The sequence below is a fragment of the Manis javanica genome, chromosome X (assembly GCF_040802235.1).
Source record: "Manis javanica isolate MJ-LG chromosome X, MJ_LKY, whole genome shotgun sequence".
Classification (NCBI taxonomy): Eukaryota; Metazoa; Chordata; class Mammalia; order Pholidota; family Manidae; genus Manis; species Manis javanica.
Window position 1 is genome coordinate 11,880,899 of NC_133174.1, and position 17,397 is coordinate 11,898,295.

At 49.0% G+C, this 17,397-nt stretch overlaps 1 protein-coding gene across 16 annotated transcripts in view; it reads right to left on the bottom strand.

Moving 5' to 3' along the window:
* RAI2 (retinoic acid induced 2) overlaps positions 1–17,397 on the bottom strand; it is a 337,772-nt gene that overhangs the window by 6,826 nt on the left and 313,549 nt on the right. Inside the window, exons 1-2 of one of the 16 annotated variants that reach the window (XM_017679603.3) lie at positions 3,913–4,068; positions 3,490–3,546 (exon numbers count right to left, since the gene is read on the bottom strand). The exons of the other annotated variants lie outside the window; for them this stretch is intronic. The gene's annotated coding sequence lies outside the window, so the exon portion shown is untranslated. Of the gene's footprint in view, positions 1–3,489; positions 3,547–3,912; positions 4,069–17,397 lie in introns of those variants that run through there. 16 annotated transcript variants of the gene reach the window in all.

Genomic DNA, 17,397 nt, shown 5'->3' on the forward strand with positions numbered 1-17,397 from the left:
CACTCCTGGAGATCATCTGAGTCTCCTACTCTGAGCTCCCACAGCACCCCTGCCTTGCCCCAGTCTCGTCCGGATCCTCCCCATACTGGGTTTGCCTATTTTCTTGTTTCTCCAGGCGGAAGGGGCTGCCTCCCAATGCCCCTTTGTATCTGCACCTGGGGTAGGGGTGGTTCCCAGCAGACACCTTCTGAATGAGGAAGCACACGGATGATTAAATAGGTCCTCCTGAACCTGGTGTTCTCGGGCCCAGCCTCTTCTCACACGCCCACTATGTATAGAATCAGGGCATACCAAGGCCCCCAGCAGTGTTAAAACTTCCATTTCTATCCTCTTATTCTGAGTCTTTTTAGAGATAAGGGAGCTGTGACCCACAAAGACTGCCTAAAACTCCCCTGAAGCCAGTTATCACAAAGGTCACCTTCCGCTCTCCTTGAGGAGAGAGCAGAGCGTCACCTGGCAGCCACCCACCTTCACCAGCCGGTGGGAGACTCCCCCAGACAGAAGAGGCCGAAGCACACTGTGGACAGGCAAGAGGCCAGCGGAGTGGCACGTGAATGAATTCACTCTGCAGTCCTGTTTCTCCGACACACCCAATAAAAGAAAACCAAAGCAATGTTGGCGTGTGCACTGTTTTCCTTATAAGGAGATACATTCGTGAAGCTGACCTGGGGCCTAACTCCGGGGCAGTCAGTCAGTGATCTGCGGGTACCCCCGCAAGCCGTGCCTACTACCCCCCAGGCCTCCTGCTCCCAGGGTACTGCATAAACCTCTCATTTCACCCTATGGGCCTCCAGACAGACTGACATCTTTGTATGAGGATGTGAGGATTCATTCATGGCTTAATTTAAAAAGCAAAAACACTTGACCACTCAAATAATTTAGACTATCGTCCAGGTCCTAGAGTCCATCTAGTTCTCATTGTGGGCATCTAAGTCACACACACACTCACAAATAAACCAATCCCCACATGCTTAATGCCCTCAGCCACGTCCTGAATGATTCCCTGGGGGCCCCTGAAGGGCCTGAAGGAAGTTCAGAATGTGGCTGTGAACTCTGTCCTGACCCAAGACAGGGCTGCTGAGACCACCCCAGGCCGAGCTGATGTGTGAGCAGGGAATTTTCACAGAAGCCCTGGCACATGCCAGCAACCCCTCTCAGAGGCCCAGAGGGCCTCCAAGACAGGGACTCGGTTTTACTTTCTGACTTGAAAGCATCTTCACCACAAAAACAATGATCCACATGACCACAAGGCGCCCAGCCCACAGTGCCCACAGCCCAGAACAAGTGTTTTAGGACTGGGTACATGGCTTTAGCAGGCAGAGATGACCTCATTATAACTCACGTGCACTCAGGCTGGGAACCTTAGTCCAAACTCCAGGGAACAAGGGGCTTGGTCAGCCAACCTTTTCAGTGGCTGATCTTGCTTCTTGATTCACAGAAAAGACTAAAACCATCAACCTTGACCTCCCCAACTCACCCCTGGCTCTCCCAGTGTCCCGCCATGTGCGCTGCCCCCATTATGGCTGAGGTGGGTGGTCTCTGCCACTGGCCAGGCTGGCTCCCGGGAGACCTCAGATAAGGATCCCCCCTTCCAACTGTGTCTTATTCTATTTTCTGCTTTCCACCCAGACTTTACCCTTCAATGACTGACCTAATTCAGTATAAAACTCACCAGCTACTTACTAGGAGTTAAATGAGCAAAGCATAATTTTCATCCTTTAATACAACATGGATATGGTTTCGCTATTTGGAATGTGATATGCCCTAAATATCTAAAAAGTAATTCCAACTAGGGAAAAAGTGGTTTTGCTCACCCCATAGGGTATAGTAATTGTTAATTAATTGCCTCAGTGATGGAATTTTCTGAGATTTAAAAATCAGCACAAGTCCTTTTTAGTGAAGCTGTGACATAATTACAACATGAATCTACTCCCGAGTTAGTTAAAATACAGAGAATACATGAAAGAGTTGCCCACCTTATGGCCAATTGCCTTGTACATCCAGAGATGTACACAGCTCTCCAAAAGGCATCCAATCACCCAGGTCAGCTTTGGAAATGACTTCCCAGACACATTACCTTATTTATGAAAACAGTGGTGGCCGCATGGTTTACGACTGGGTCTCTCACCTTTGTGAAATGGGCAGTGGTTGTGGGGAGTTTTGCCAGGGAGGACAGAGTGTCAGTCTCAGTGCTGATGTGATGTTGGTGACAGCTGGAAGCAGTGGCCGGATTGAGCAGAGGAAGCCGTGGGCCCAAGCATCATAAACTGGCCATCGACACCAGGCTGCTCCAGGGTCTTCCGGGGAGCAGGGTAGGTCGTCATAAATTTCTTTATGTTCATTTTACCATCTCCTCCTTTTTATTCCCATTTTTCTGTTTCATAGTGTATGTCATAAATAACAGGAAGACATATAATTTAATAATGTGTGTGTATGTGCTGAAGGGTGTATAAATTTTCTTTTTTCTGATAAGAGTGCGAGGATAGAAAAGCTGTGACTCAGTGGGAGTGATGGAGCTCTCAAGGCCCAGCGAGACTTCCAGGGTCCCCCGCAGGAGCGTGGCCTGGAGTTGCTGGCCCAGGGCCCCCACCCACTTTGCGAGCAGGAAGCCCTCAGGCTGAGCGAGACTCAGAAGGAGCGCACCCGCTCCCAGACCCGGGCTCCTCCTGTGGTGGGGGTGCAGGCCCTCATCCATGGCTTTGGTTTCCAATTTCCCCTGAGCCTAAGGGGTCCTTCCTTACATCTCTTCGTAGGCAGCGTTCAACACCAAAGCATGTGGGATGGTCTGATTCAACCACCAAAATGTCAGAGTTTGATGGGTGAGGGGCCTGATAAAAAAGATGAAATAAACGCTTGAGTCCGTGACACCCAATAGACAAGTGATTGAAACAGCCCTAAGAGATGAGGGTCAGGACGCGCAGGGGGGCTTTTCATGACTGTGGGAAGGGACTCAGCTTTCTCTTCTGCAACATGGGTGCTGGCCCACTCTCACGGTGGGTGGAAGCTTAACTCAGGCCTCCCACGGATGGGTGGTGCCTGATCAGAAGGCATCAGACCTCACCTCCGAGGAAGTGCTTTGGGCCCTGAAGGATGGGGACATGTGGGCATTCAGGGGCAAGGGAGGGAGAGAGGGAAGAGCACAGAGGAGTGGGCACGAGGGTCTTTATGGACCACTCCCACGAGCACTGAGAAGATTTCACTCCCCATCCTCCCACCCTCAAAGGCAGCAGGCGGCTGAGGTGGGGGGACAGGAATGGGGAGGAGGAAGAGGTTGGAGACACAGGGCAGGTTCTCCTGGGAGTTCTGGTTTATCTTTAAGCCAGGCCAGGGGAGAAGCGAAGGGTGCAAGAAAGGGAGGGGGAGGACCTCCTCAGCTTTGGTCACAGTACGGTTTGTCCCTCTTGACACTCAGCTTCCCTCAGCGGGGCAGTATCTGTGGGCTGAAGACATCACAGCACCAGCAAAACCCCCACTATGTGCCAAACATACCTATTATGTGGTCTCTGCAGGGTCTCAGCGGAGCGCTGATCCTTGCCAAGTAAATTGCTGGTGGAAAAGAGAAATATTACAGCTGAACCAACCCGAAGAGTACAGGGAAAACACATGAGTAGAGCCGGCAGCTCACACCTGGTTTTCTATCAGATGCCTTTCCTGGATTTCCCGAGAGGGTCAGAGGGATCTGGGCCCCTGGCTGGGGAGGGCACTGTGGGGCTGCGGGGCCTCCTCTCTCATCCAGGTGGAGAAGGTCACTGTGCATTTACCCTCTCAGCTCCTACTCCCCATCACCTCCAGCCTGCCCTCAAGGGGCCTCTGGTGGCCCATGGGTCATGTGGCCTGGGTATGGAACTGGAATAGGACTAGGTTCAATTCCATTCATTTATTTATTCTTTCAAATTCTATCTGAGCACCTACTTTGTGTCGGGCATGCATGTCCTTTTCCTCCATCCTGCTTTCTCCCCAGGCTCATTGTCTTCTCTCTCAGCTCAATTCCCAGGTATTAGCCAACCGATACTCTCCCAGGATCATCTGCTTCTAATGGCTGCTTCAAGGCCACATTTCTTTCAGTGGTAAAGGAATACATCTTGACAGGAAGAATGCTTGTCCCTGGACAGCAGTTGGAGGGATGTTAGTATCGAGACCTCTCTGTGGTACAGAAGAAATGCTTTCTTCCCAGAGAGGGCTGCCTCTGGAACTCAGTGGAAGGAGCGCCCCCTCTAGTCTCAGTGAACCTCCGTGCCAGGTGAGGCATACCTCGGAATCACAGGAGAAAATCATGAAGGACTGCTGTGGGCGGCAGGGGACCATCACCTGGATGGGCCCTGGGGGAGGCGGTGAATGTCCATCCCTGCATTTGGCCATGGTCCAGCAGCCTTCAGCTGGACGCACCGAGCCTCCAACACCCTCAGGTGCTGGTGCCTGAGTGGCCATCTCGTGCAGGAGCACAGGTCATGTTTAAGGCCTCAGGACAGGGTCTATCATCTTAAAAAGCTGTGATTTTAGGAGACTTTTTCTGACAATAAAGAAACCTCTTAAATATGGAACAAACAGGGGGAAAAACCTGCCTCTGGAAGAGAAAATACTTCTAATTAGATTGAGATACAAAGGTTAAATTTTTGTTCTGGGAAAAGGACTGTTTATAATCCTGTGTCATTAGCAGGACATTTTCCAGAGACTAGTGTGCCAGAAATAGACCCTCTGAGGGGTCGCTGGAAGGAAGGGGTGTAGATCTGTGAAGTCAGAGGACTGGAGTTCGGATTTTCCCTTTCTCCTAATACATGTGAACCCTTCATGAACCATTAGCATGGAAACGGTACCAGCCTCACCCTGGGCACTGGGTCCCCCATGAGAGTGAATGATCAGAAGTACAAGCTTTGAACCCAGACAGGCCCAGGTTCAAATATCAGCTCTCCCTAACTTTGTTAGGTGTTTGGCCATGTGCTAGTGAGTTCTAAGCCTCAGTTCCCCTCTGCGCAAAATGGGGGTTAAAAAAAGACATGGGGTGGTTGTAGCAAAAAAGGAAATAATCTATGTCAAGTACTTGGCACAGTGCCTGGCACATGGAAGGTGCTCAATAAAACATGGCTATTATCATCAACATCCTCCTCTTCGTTGAGTAGCATTAGAAATGCTCCCAATGGCTTTGTACGTTAAGCTCCCCAGATAAAGCGCTGTTTGTTCAAAGGTTCATTTAAAAATGAACTGGGAAGCATTCCTCTTAGGATTAATGTGTCTCGCCTGAGGGTCTCAGCCCCGGCAAGTTCACTCTGGATCTGGTGAGACAGAAAAACAACAACGGAAACGGAAAGTTGTCGGTAAAAGGGTTTATACCCAGCTTTATTTTCATGGTGGCAGGTCAAATGCTAGAATCCCATCTGCCTCAGGGCAAGTTTGCATGCAGCAAGCCGGTCTATGCCTCTGGGTCTCTCTGCTGCCTCACAGCCCTTGCCTCCGCTCCTGGGTCTCCCTTGCTCTCTTTTCCAGGCTCTGCCTTCGCTGCTGCCTCCAGCCTCTGCTCTACCCTAAGCACGGGGCAGAGATCTTTATACAGCAACAGAGGCGATACTGGCTTATTGCCAACGGGTGTGGAAGTGTTAGCCTAGCAGTGGGCTATTACATCATCAGGTACAGTAGGGTCAGGTGAGGATCCTGCCATAGGAACAAATATTACACCTGTTGGTGAAGTTTCCACAAACGCGCACTTAACTCCCAACATAGCTGAAATATTAAATGTTTGCAGTGAAACTGGAAAATAAGACTTGCATTACTGAAAATGAAAGAACTATGGGAAAGCAATTAAATAAGTACAAAAATCTACTTCTTGCTCAAGCTGAAAGGCTGGGGGATAAAGTAGAGGTGACCAGAGTGTTTTGTATCTTGAATCTTGACTCAGGAGCACCTACCACTGATTGGTTATGCTGCATAATTTCACTTCAGACTCTACAGGTTCCATTCCCTTTGACACAGAGGCCTAAGTAGCCCTCCTTTCCTCCTCCTCAGTGGGATTAGGGGCATTTTGTCACTCGCTAGAGGAACAAAAAGGAGGGTGGAAGAGCAGAGGAAGAGAGAAAGGACAAGAAAGAGAGAGAAAAGCTAGGTGACTCTGTGAGATAACTGGGCAAGAGTTGAAGGGAAGAAGTGCAGAGAAGATAAAAAAAGGCAAGTGTAGGTCCAGAGGAGGAGAGGTTGCTCAGCTGGAAGACATCAGAGAAAAACTGAGGGAAGCTGTGAGAAAAGTACTGCGTGAGCATCACGTGGCTGGCAGAAGGGCACGCAATGGAACTACAGCAGCTTGGTGGCTGGGCCCTGGGGTGGAGGTAGAGGTGGCACAGAAGGCAGAGGGGTCGGGAGGATAATAATTTATTCCCCAGTACGAGAGGTACCTAAGGAAGGTGCCTACTGTGATGTCAATTATCTGTGATGTCAATTCTAGAAAAAAAAGTAGATTTATCATTTTTTGGTGCTTGATCTTGATTTTTGCCTACTCTTTACTCCTCGCACAGTCAGAACTGGGTTTCCCCCATCAAAATTGGGTTTTCCAAAAGAAAGCTGATTAAGTCATCCTCACTGAAGTCTATGACTGATAGGTTCAAGGACTGTTTCCTTTATTAGTATCATAAACACAATTCAGTCAGTGATAAAGTTATAGACAAAGAAATGAAACTCTGATTGAGGGGTTTGGGATACCAATCGTGGGACCTTCCTGTCCTGAAATCTCTCCAAGGAAGACAAGAGTCTACAACTATGACCGAGGTTGCTGGCTCCATTAAAACGTGCTTGAGGGTCAAAAAGGTGGGTGGGATGAGGCCTCAGATAAGCATTCAGAGCTAAGAAAGGAAGTGAATGCGAGTCAATTATTCATTCCTTTAGCGATTCAACCAACAAACACTGAGCTGGCTACCTCCTGAAACTCTGGTTTCTGTCTTGCCAGGTTTCCATGCAGTAGCTGGGGGCTCTCAAAGGACTGCACCCCCATGCACAACATGCTCCTGCAGTGCTACAGACACAGTGGAAAACCTAATGCCCATCGACGATCGTGAAGGACATGCTGATGGGGAGAAGGGGGCAGGCTGTTGGTTTTTGGTGAACCCAGTTGACTAGTTATCTTAGTTTGTGCTCCTCCACAGACTGATTTGACTGAAAGTAGTTTATTTGGGAGATCTCAGAAAACACCAATAGCAGAGTGCTGCAGGTGACAGGGAAAGGAAGGATACCAGTCTATCAGGTAAGTTACCACTGCAGGCAATAGGGGCTCAGTTCCACTGAGGGATGCTGGGAGAGTACAGAACTCATGCCTTGGAGTTGGGGTGTTTATTCACCAACGCACATCCATCCCAGGTTGAGGGCTGCTCCCGGATACTGTGTTAATCCCTTGGCACTTCCAGCTAGCCCAACATGTGGGCCTAGAGGGCTCCTGAGACTGAAAAAAGAAAAATTCCTCAGGAAGTCACAGGTCTTTGCAGTAATCAGTCTTTGGGCTACAGAAACCAGTCTGAGGGGACGTGGATGCAGGGCGCCAACCATGTCTGTCACACCAGCCATGCCCTGGAAAGTTCCAGTGCTTATTATGTGAAGATTCAAATATCACCAATTCAGGCTATCATGACCAGGTATTTCCTGAATGGGTGGCACTTTCTATAACCCAAGAAGAAGACACTCTGTTATGATAACACCTTCAAGCCACAGGGGAATCAGCTCACAAGAATGTGCCTCACGATCTCAAATGGCTTTTGTCAGAAGCGCCCGTCTGCCTGGAGGCGAGCTCTCACGAGAGCAGAACAATGCACTCTGCAGAGTTTTGGGGTTGGTGAGCCTTCTGAAGTCCTATAAACCCACTATATTAACTTAAAGCAAGTACTGTGGTTGCAGCTAATATAGCATAAACAATACAAGGATGGGTTAGGGGAGGGAAAAAGCTGCTGTGTACCACCTGGCTAGTTGAGAATGAGGATCATAGGTACTATTTCCTATTTTCTTTTGGGAAAGGGTGCTTCTGGAATGCATGTGTCTACACAGATGCATACACACACATATACCCTCCCACAGTGGGGGAGTAGGAATGAGGCCACCTGTTGTCCCTCTAACAGTCTAGCCAGTCTTCACGTCAATTCTGCTTTGTCCTCACCTGCTCCACCTCTGAGGTCCAGGCATCAAACCTTTCTTCCAGAAGGTGATATGTAACTGGCCTGGCCACACAGGTAGGGTTTCAGTGGAGAAGATGGTGGAACGGAGGGGACTTTCCAAAAGTGCAGGAAGAAAGGCAGAAGAGCAAAGGTGCATGGGGCCTGGCCAGGCCGGAGCCCAGGGCTAGTGAGGCTTGAGGGAGAAGGAGGGAGCTGTGAACATTAGCGGGGTGTCGGGCTCTTCCAGTGGCTGTTAAAAGTTGCCCCTCGGCAATGAACCTTGTGCCCCAAAGGTTTGCCAATTCCACCAACACAATTTTGACATCTTCGCAGGATGACACGATTCAGTAGTGAGACCGTTAAGTTGGGAGGGAAAGAGAAAGTAGATTCGTTTGTGCGGCTTTGCTAGCTCCGTCCTCTCCCTCCCTCTCTCTCTCTCTCACACACACACTCACAAGATGATAATACTATACTATTTACTAAGCATTTACTTTTTATGTGCCAGGTACCCTGCTAGGTATTTTACATTCACTTTCCCATCTCAGTTTCTCAGAAACAGGCAGATTGGTACCATCTTGCTGTGATTTAGTTTGCTGGGGTTTTTTTCTTCCAGGAACTGAGTTGTAAATCTCCAGGGAATGGTTGTTCTGATGGGAGAGGGAGACAGAGCTTTCTAGAATGTGAACAATATTGAGTGTAGGGAAGGAAGGTCTGGAGGAGGAGAGGGAAAGAGAGGGCAAAGACTTCTGGCATCATGTGAGGGGGTAGACGGAAGCAAGGTAAGGCAGGAAGGGAGGGAGAAGGGGGAAGTGTCTTCTCACCTAGAATCTCTTGGCCTGCTTCTGTACCTGAAGCAAGCCCAGCCTTGAGCTCCTCACTCCACCATTACCACTGCAGCTGCCATTACTGTCTTCTGATGGACACAAATGCACCCATTTCTTTGGGGGTCCAATTCTTCCTTCCTATGCCTCTGAACCATCTTGCATTCCAGGCAGGAGTTCATGCCCATCCTTCCCAGAAATATGTTTCATCTGTGGCTGACTGGCTGGCTGTTCACCATAGCCATTTCCTATTCAGCCCAAACTACATTTCCCAGCCTCCCTTGCAGTTGGGGGTGGCCATGTTGCTGAGTTCTAGCCAACAGAGTGTGGGTGGAAGTGATGTGTACCACTTCCAGGCCTGGCTCCTACAAACCTTCCATACGTGATGCTCCAATCTCCTTCTTCTGTCAGCTTGATGCACAGGGACCTCTTGGAAGCCACCTGTTGGAGACTGTGGAGCCACAAGATGGAAGGACCTGCATGTGTGAATCATGGTTTGGAGGAGGGCCACCTGCTATCAGGAACATCTGTTTGGGGCTTTACGTGAATGAAGAATAAAATTCTATTGCGTTTGAGCCATAATACTTTTGATTTGTTTGTAATAGCAGCTAGCATTACCTTAACTGACACAGTGCATCCTGGGACCCGTCTGTGCAGAGTGAGTGCTAGGGACAGGCTGACCTGCAGCTTCAGAGCATCCTGAACCCCTCTAAGTGAAAACCATAACTGCAGGAGCAGCCCATGTGCCCAGAGCCCAATTCTGAGTTTCCACATGTTAAGTTTTCTGCACTGAAAGCATTGACCTCTTTGGCTAGTCTTCCTGAAGTGACATGGGTTTGCTTGACTCCTACGTAAATCTGCACTGAAAGCGGCCATTCGGTGGCATTCAGAGCTGGCAGGGGTGGGAGAGGTCGGGGGCATGGAGCTGCCCTCAGAGAGCAGGAGAGGCAGGCCTTTCAGCAGCTTCCCCCTCTGGAGACCCGCAGGGAGCCTTCATCTGTTGAGTGGTGGGGTGGGGAGGGCCCTGGCACAACACAGGCAAACAGAGCCCAGAAGGCGGTGCACCTGGCACCGGCCAGAGGCAAGTGCCAGCACCACGACACCCACCCACCCCGCCCTGTTCCCCTGGATGCTCTGCTGGTTTGTAGAGCAGGGAGGCCTAAGATTTCTGCCCTTTCCCCAGCCTCACCAGATTCTTCACCGGAAAGTCCCCTGCGGACTTCCTTTAGAGGAGCTCAGCTTCCAGGGCTCGCGCATCTGGGCCAGCTTTCCTGTGGCACCCCACATAACAGACTTTCTAGGGAAGACTGCCCATTCAGTAGCAGCCTCCCCGTCCACCCACCACTGCACTAGCAGGCTCTCACCTTGTGTTCAACATTATTGCTCTCTTTTTGGGGTTCTCTCCAAAATATCGATCTGTCTGAAGACTTTGGGTCACTGCTGCACTGAAGTGAACAGATCAGAACACTTTCTACACAGCATGGTGCCAGCACCTACAGTGGGACACGTCCTGCCCATGACTTGGCTGAAGCGCTAAACCAGTCAGCCAGCGTTCTCATCAATGCCGGGGGCATCAGCTCGAGTTCCACCAGGAAGGCCCCAGCCCCGGAGAGCTATCCGACTTCTACTTGTTTCCCTCGGTCCCCATCAGTACTGGTGGCTTGGCTACAGAGCATGGTGACTATTCGAAATGTTCTTTTGGTGGCCTGCTAATTAGCACGATGACTGTAAGAAATGCGTAACATTAGTGATATTCAAGATGTACAGATTAGCTAAAATATCTCAGAGGTACTCCCTGCCCTTGTGCGCAGAGCATTGGAGAATCCAGGGAAGCCCGTAGCCAGCTCCCCGCTGGATGATTTCGATACCTGTCACCTAACTGGCCCCATGCCTGGCGATGGCTTTGGAGGGTCCCCGACGGCCTATGCCAGCTAGAAGGTAACAAAATTCTGCCATGGAAATGTTATCATGTCTGTGTTGAATGGAGCTTTCATGCCATGTGTGTTCATAGCAGCTGAAAGGACAGTCAGCTGGGACTCCCTAGAGCTGGTTTACGAACTGGTCTGTGCCTGAGGCCTACTTACTCATGAGTGTCTGAGGCGGGTCGTGCAGCTGTCACAGTGCGGGTTCTGAGCTCCCCGCATAGGAGCTCCTCCTTTCTCCACTCTGACTCTCCTGCCTGCCCTGCACCTCTGGGACTTGCACCTTGAGCTTGCCCTGCAGCAGCCCGCGCACAGCCCTCAGGGCCGGAAAGACTGCTTCAGGGACAGGGATGATGAGCAGAAACCTCCTGTCCATAAAAATGTAACAGTTGGCTTCCCTTTCCACAGGGTCTTTTCGGTGTCTGAGCTAGCACTGACTGACATGCTTGAAAATTCTTAAAAATGTCCTTTAAAAAAAACAACAGCTAAGGGATACTATAACATCCACTAGAATGATTCAAATACAAAAGACTAAAAGAACAGAAGCTGGTGAGGATATGGAGCAACTGGAATGCCCATATACTGCTGGTAAAATGGTACAGCCACTTTGGAGAACTATCTGGCAGTTTCCAATGATGTTCAACAATTGCCACCCTCTGGTTCAGCAATTCCACTCATAGGTATCCTCCCAAGAGAGATGAAAATATATATTTGCTGCAGGCCTTGTGCACAGATGTTCACAGCAGTCTGGTCATAAGAGCCACAAAGTGGAAACAACCCAGATGTCTGTCAACAGGTGAATGAATAAACACACTGAACAACACCCACACAATGGACTTCTACTCAGCAATAAAAGCTATAAACTCCTGCCACATGCAACAACATAGAGGCTTGAAAATACTGTGCTGAGCAAAAGAAGCCATATAGAAGAGTGTACGTGCTATAAGATTTCATTGACACAAAATCTCAAAACAGGCCAAAACATGTATGATAGAATTCAGAAAGTGGTTGTTCTGGGGGGGCAGAGGAAGGACTTTTCTAGGGTGATGGGAATGTTTCATACCCTTTTTTAGGTGGTGGTTTTACCCAGGTGCACACAAATGTCAGGACTGATCATCTAACCACTTAAGAATCATTTGCTTTCATATTATTTTCCCCTTCATTTAGGAAAAGAGACCTTAAAAATACTATTGAACTGCAAAAAACACACAAAAAACCCAAACCCATCCTAAGTGGTTCTGTGTGCTTGGCTGTAATCTTAGTGGAGAGAGGGGAGTGGTAGTGGAGAGAGGGAAGGGGAGTAGAGGTTGCTGGTGGTGAGGTGGGCAGGCACCCCCCAGGGCACTTGCCAGGAGCTCTTTACCTCCATCCAAAAGAAGGCAGCACCTTCATCCCCCAAACAACCTCTCCATGAAATAAAAGAACAGAGGCCCCAAGGAAAGCTGGCCCAAGAGTGTGGGATAGCTATCAGGCTATGAGCCAAAACCGCTTTCCAGGAAATGCCAATATTTTTGTGTTTGGGAAAGGGGAGGGATCTTCAGGCGAGCAAGAGCCAGTACGTGTTGGTCTTTGGACAACAACTGCTGCACAACTGAGGGGCCCTGTGGGAGAGGTTTCACAGTGCTGCGGCTGAGACCTCGGCGGGGGGCGGGGGGTCTCTGGAGTAGGGCACCCAGAAAAGCAGAAGCTGGAAGTTCCTTAAGGGCAAAGCTCTCCCTCCTATTCCGCATGTGGAGAGGAAACATCTATTTCCCTAGTGAGAGGCCACAGAGGTCCCGACCATTCCACCATTCACAGCGTTCAGCTCTCCTACAACCCAGGGAGGCTTTATGATGTACCAGCACAGGCATGAGCTTGCAGACCAGGCCTGCCACAGACGCTGGCTCTGCCCCTTCCCAACTGTGTGACCTTGGGAAAGCAACTCAGCCTCTCTGAGCTGCAGTATCCTTGCCTGTGAAGTGGGGAAAACAATGCCCACTGCTGGCAAAGTAGAAACTGCCCGATGCCCAGGAAACGCTCAGCAAAGAATCCCATATGGGCTCCAGAGGCCCTTCCTGGTCATCTATGCCAACCTCTCAGCTGGAGTAGGGATCCCCTCCAGCCCAATTAGCCTTCATTTTAAAATTTTTGGACCTCATGTGCACAGAATTTATATAATCATAGTCTTTGGTCATGACACTGGTCTATGCATGGCTCACTTTTTCTATTTGTTTAGTTTAAAACTACTGTTTTAGTTTTAATATTATAAAATTGAAAAGAGCAAAATAAATGCTTTAGGAAGGCAAACTGCAACTCAGCAACATGTGGGTCTGTTTCTGGACTTTCTCTCCCATTCCATCAATCTCTTGGTCTAACCTGTGCCAGGGTCTCACACTTTCTGATGGTGCTAGGCGCGGAGCAGAAGGTGATCAGGGGAAGTGACGCAGAGGGGTGAGGTGGGGAAGGCATGACTTCAGGGAGCGTGATCAGGGAAGGCTTCTCTGAGCTGCAGTCATTTGGGTAAAGCCCTGAAAGATGAGGAGACACCGTGGCATAATGGCATTCCAGTGCTCCAAGACCTGTGTGTGTGTGTGTGTGTGTGTGTCACAGAGGGAGTGAGCAAGTTCCAGAGCAGTAGGAAGGCTAGAGACTAGATCACACGTGGCCTAACTTTCACTTGACAGATGGTCTAGTACAACCCATTTTACAGATAAGGAAACAAAGGCCCAGCAAAGGCGGCACCACTCCCCCACCCCCACTCCCTGCCCCGCCATTCATCTAGTTAGGGGCAAGGGCATGGTCAAAATTTAGTCTCCTTTGTTCAAGGTTGTGTGCACCTGCCATGACAATGCCTTGCCCCTCCGGGCCCTCCAATCCCACCAAATGCCTCTGAGTAGCTTTCAGGTAATGAGGTAACAAATCCCCTAGTGACATGGTGTTCCTCCAGGCAAGCGGAAGTTCTTTGTGGCAAAAAAAGACTATTTGAAGACTAATTAGGATTCTGACATTCTTCAATGGCCTTAGGGCCATGTAAAAGTCCATGTGAAGATTTCCAAATGAGTTTCTTATCATAGGTGATATTTATTCTCATGAGAAACATCAAGGATATGCTCTTTACGATCTTTGAAATTGGAGTTGGGCGCTATGATCATGTAAGAAGAAGCAAGAAGCTTTCTCAATGACCTACAAATAATTGAGAAATATACAAGTACTAGATTAGTAATTTTAGACACATTTTAATGCCATCCCTTCAGTTCAATAAATGACAAGAATTCTTATTCCTAATCATGTGTATGGAAATATTCAGGTCAGGGATTAAAGGCTCACCTATCCCCTTTCTTTGAAACTTTGAGCCAGGAGAGAGACCGGTGACTAAAGACCCTGGAGTAAGTCGGACCTGCATTTCTTATTAAACCTTTGGGGTAAATGGATTTCTCAAATCTGTTTTCCTCTTTGACTGGCTAATCCCTTCCTTCCCGAGGAGATTTTAGCCCCTCCACTCAGCGACTCGCCTATGGCTATGCACCCATGTGCTGTTTGCATCCTGCGTCCCCACATTGGGCCCTGATACAGCTGCAGGAATTATGACTCAAGAGATCACACAATTACTGACTTCCGAGAGCCTCTGACTTCTCCCAGGAGAATAAGCAGATAAGAAGTTCGCCGTATCTTCAAAGAGACGATTCAGGCTGCTTCTGAATCACACTCAGGCTTTTCTTGGACTCTCTTTCTGTGTGAGGACAATTCCAAAAGCATGCAGCTGTGAGTCCTAGTGGCAGAGGGACCTCAGTCTCTTGGTGCAAGGTGAGACCCATCTGCTTTTAGTCACTTAAGCTGTGTCTCCACAAGACCAAGACCACGCGTGGTCTGGTGAATGCAGTAGAGTACCTCAAACATTGGCTGACGAGCTGGTGGATGATTTTCTTGCTAAGCTCTCTGCCCTGAGCCACTCTTTGCCCTCATGAAAGTGTCAGGATGCTAGGTAGACCTCGCAGGTGTACCCTCATACTGTCTGGGGGTGTACTCATCCCGCGTAGTTCTAACTCGAGAAAGTACAATGCAGAAGCACAATGAAGCCAAGACAAACCCTTCCAACTTGTGGAGAAGAGCTCCACTTCATGAGACAGGATGGAGACGCCCAGCTCAGCGGCGGACTGGCCGTGCGCAGGAGCATATTCCTTATGTCTCTAGGCCTCAGGGACCTCATCCGTACAATGGGGATGACAACAGTATATAAGCCGCAAGGTTGTCCAACAGAGTGAGTTAACATGCAAACTACAGTTCCCAGGACACAGTAAGTGCTCAGTAAGGGTTAGCTATTGTTATTAAAGTAAAGATAAGGAGCCAACGGACCCTTGCTGTGGAAGGCTAAATAAATAAGGTGAGAATTGCATCCTAACCTATACATAAACAATAAACAAGATGAAAATGAGGCGAGTTTTTCTTCTCAGCAGTGTTAGGCCTGGCATGGTGCGGGCCTCCCAGGGCCCATAGTGGGCAAGGCATCAGGGGAATAGTACCTGCCATCAAGTCTGAAGTGACAAGTGTAAGGTCAAGAACAGAGGCACTGGGGACCTGATGGAATGTTCTTATCAGGCCAGACCCCAGGATGAAGAGTGTGGAGGGACAGTGAACTTGGGCTGCACAGGAGACCGGCAGGGAACTTGGAAAGATCTGGATGCCCAGGCCATGCCTACACCCAGTGAAATTCGAATCACACCTGGTTGGCCTGAGCATTGGGATTTGCTAGAGCTCCTTAGATGATTCCAATGTGCAGCCAGGGGTGAGGATCCCCTGCGCGTCTGGACCCTTCTCCTTGCAACAAGAATGACGGCTCATCCCCGTCAGGCCTCAGGAGGACCAACACACTGAGAAGAGTCTTGATTCTCTTCACAGAGACAGAGGAAACCCACCAAGCCCCGCCCAGGGTGGGAACTGATTAGAAATCGTGTATGAGTCCACAGTGCCGGGCATACAGTCTTGGTGCTGAATCAGTAAGTGGCTGGCTGGCTGGCTGGATGAGTGAAAGCAGCACGATAGCAAATTTCTAGTGACAGGGAAGCAAAATTGGTTATAAGCTTTCTGGAGGGCAATTATTCATACCCACTGACCTAGAAAATATATTTCTTGGACTCACCCAAGGCAATACAGACCCTGGATGGACTTTGTCCCAAGGGCCAGCAGTCCTGATTAGAGAGAAATTTGTGGGCAACAAAAGTTGGAAAAGTGGACTTCCCAGGGTGACTGTGTTCTTGCAATTCCACTTTTCATCCGGAGGTGGGTGAAGGGTACCCCCACACAAGGCTGACATTTTCTTTTGTTGTTTCATTAGGGTTTGGGACTTTCAGATAAGAACGCAGCTTAGACCCCAGAGTTCAGTGGTGGCAGCACAGAAGAGACTCTTTTAGATAGGGGAAAGATTATAGGAAGGTCCTGCCAGCCATCATCTAAGCTATTTAAAAAAATCACAGTAAGGCAGGGCCCAATGACTGAATTTGAGCAGAGCAGCCCTCTATCAGCGCCCTGCCTCCAGAATGACTTAACTGCAAAATGCGCCCCCGTGTGGTTGATGATGTGGCCCAATCCTGCCAGCTGGGAAGAACAAAGGCATGGGCATTTTGAAGCCTTTGTCCACCACATTGAAGATGGATGTTTAACTTGAGGATGGTAAAATCCTTCCCTTTCTGAAAATGGAAAGGATTCACGTTTGAGTCCATCTTGAAGGCGCTCTACAATAGGGTGAATCCATTTGTCAAGGACCAAGGCCTGACCCTCAGGATGGGATCTCTACCCGGTGGGTGATAGGGACAGTCTCCACTGTGTGTGCAACCATGCTCGAGGGATGGAACTTCCAATTAGGGTCTAGAATCAAGAGTAACAAATTTTGTGAATAGGCCTTTTAAAAAGTCAAACTGTCCCATCTGACATTATTAAACGTGTTTGTATGTGTATGTATTTCTTCGTACTGAAGAGAAAATGGAATCATCTTTAAATTTAAAAACATTCCCTGGGTAAGACCACTTATAAGAAGTTCAGTCCAGAAAAAATATTATTCTTGTGTTACAAAATCAAAGCAGAGAAGGAAAAAAAATCAAAGGGAACATTAAGTCAGGAAAAATGTCAGGGTTCCAAAATGCCACGGGAGACTGCATAACAAGCACAGCAATATTTAAGCTTGTGCTGAACATACTTTTTCCTGCAGTTACTTTTCACCAAGTGTAAGTTTATATATGCTTTGTCAAATGCTCTGTAAGGATTTATTCTGAGGGATTTCCTACCATTCTTGGTCTTAAAAGTTCAGGCAAGGTTAAGGAGGTGGATGGACTTTGGAAGTGAAAGGCCACACAGAAGATAGCCCTCAGAATGTGGCACCGAGGAGGCTGAGGCCACCCCTCGGAGCTCTGCCTGGCCCACTGAGAGGGGGCCTGGGTCGTTCTCCTGTGTCCCAGGCAGCCCCAGGCTCGGGCAACCATTCTGCCATGCACATAGGTCATGGATAGCATGGAGGTCCAGGGCTGTGTGTGGCTGGGCTGGCACTGTCCTACAACTGCAAAA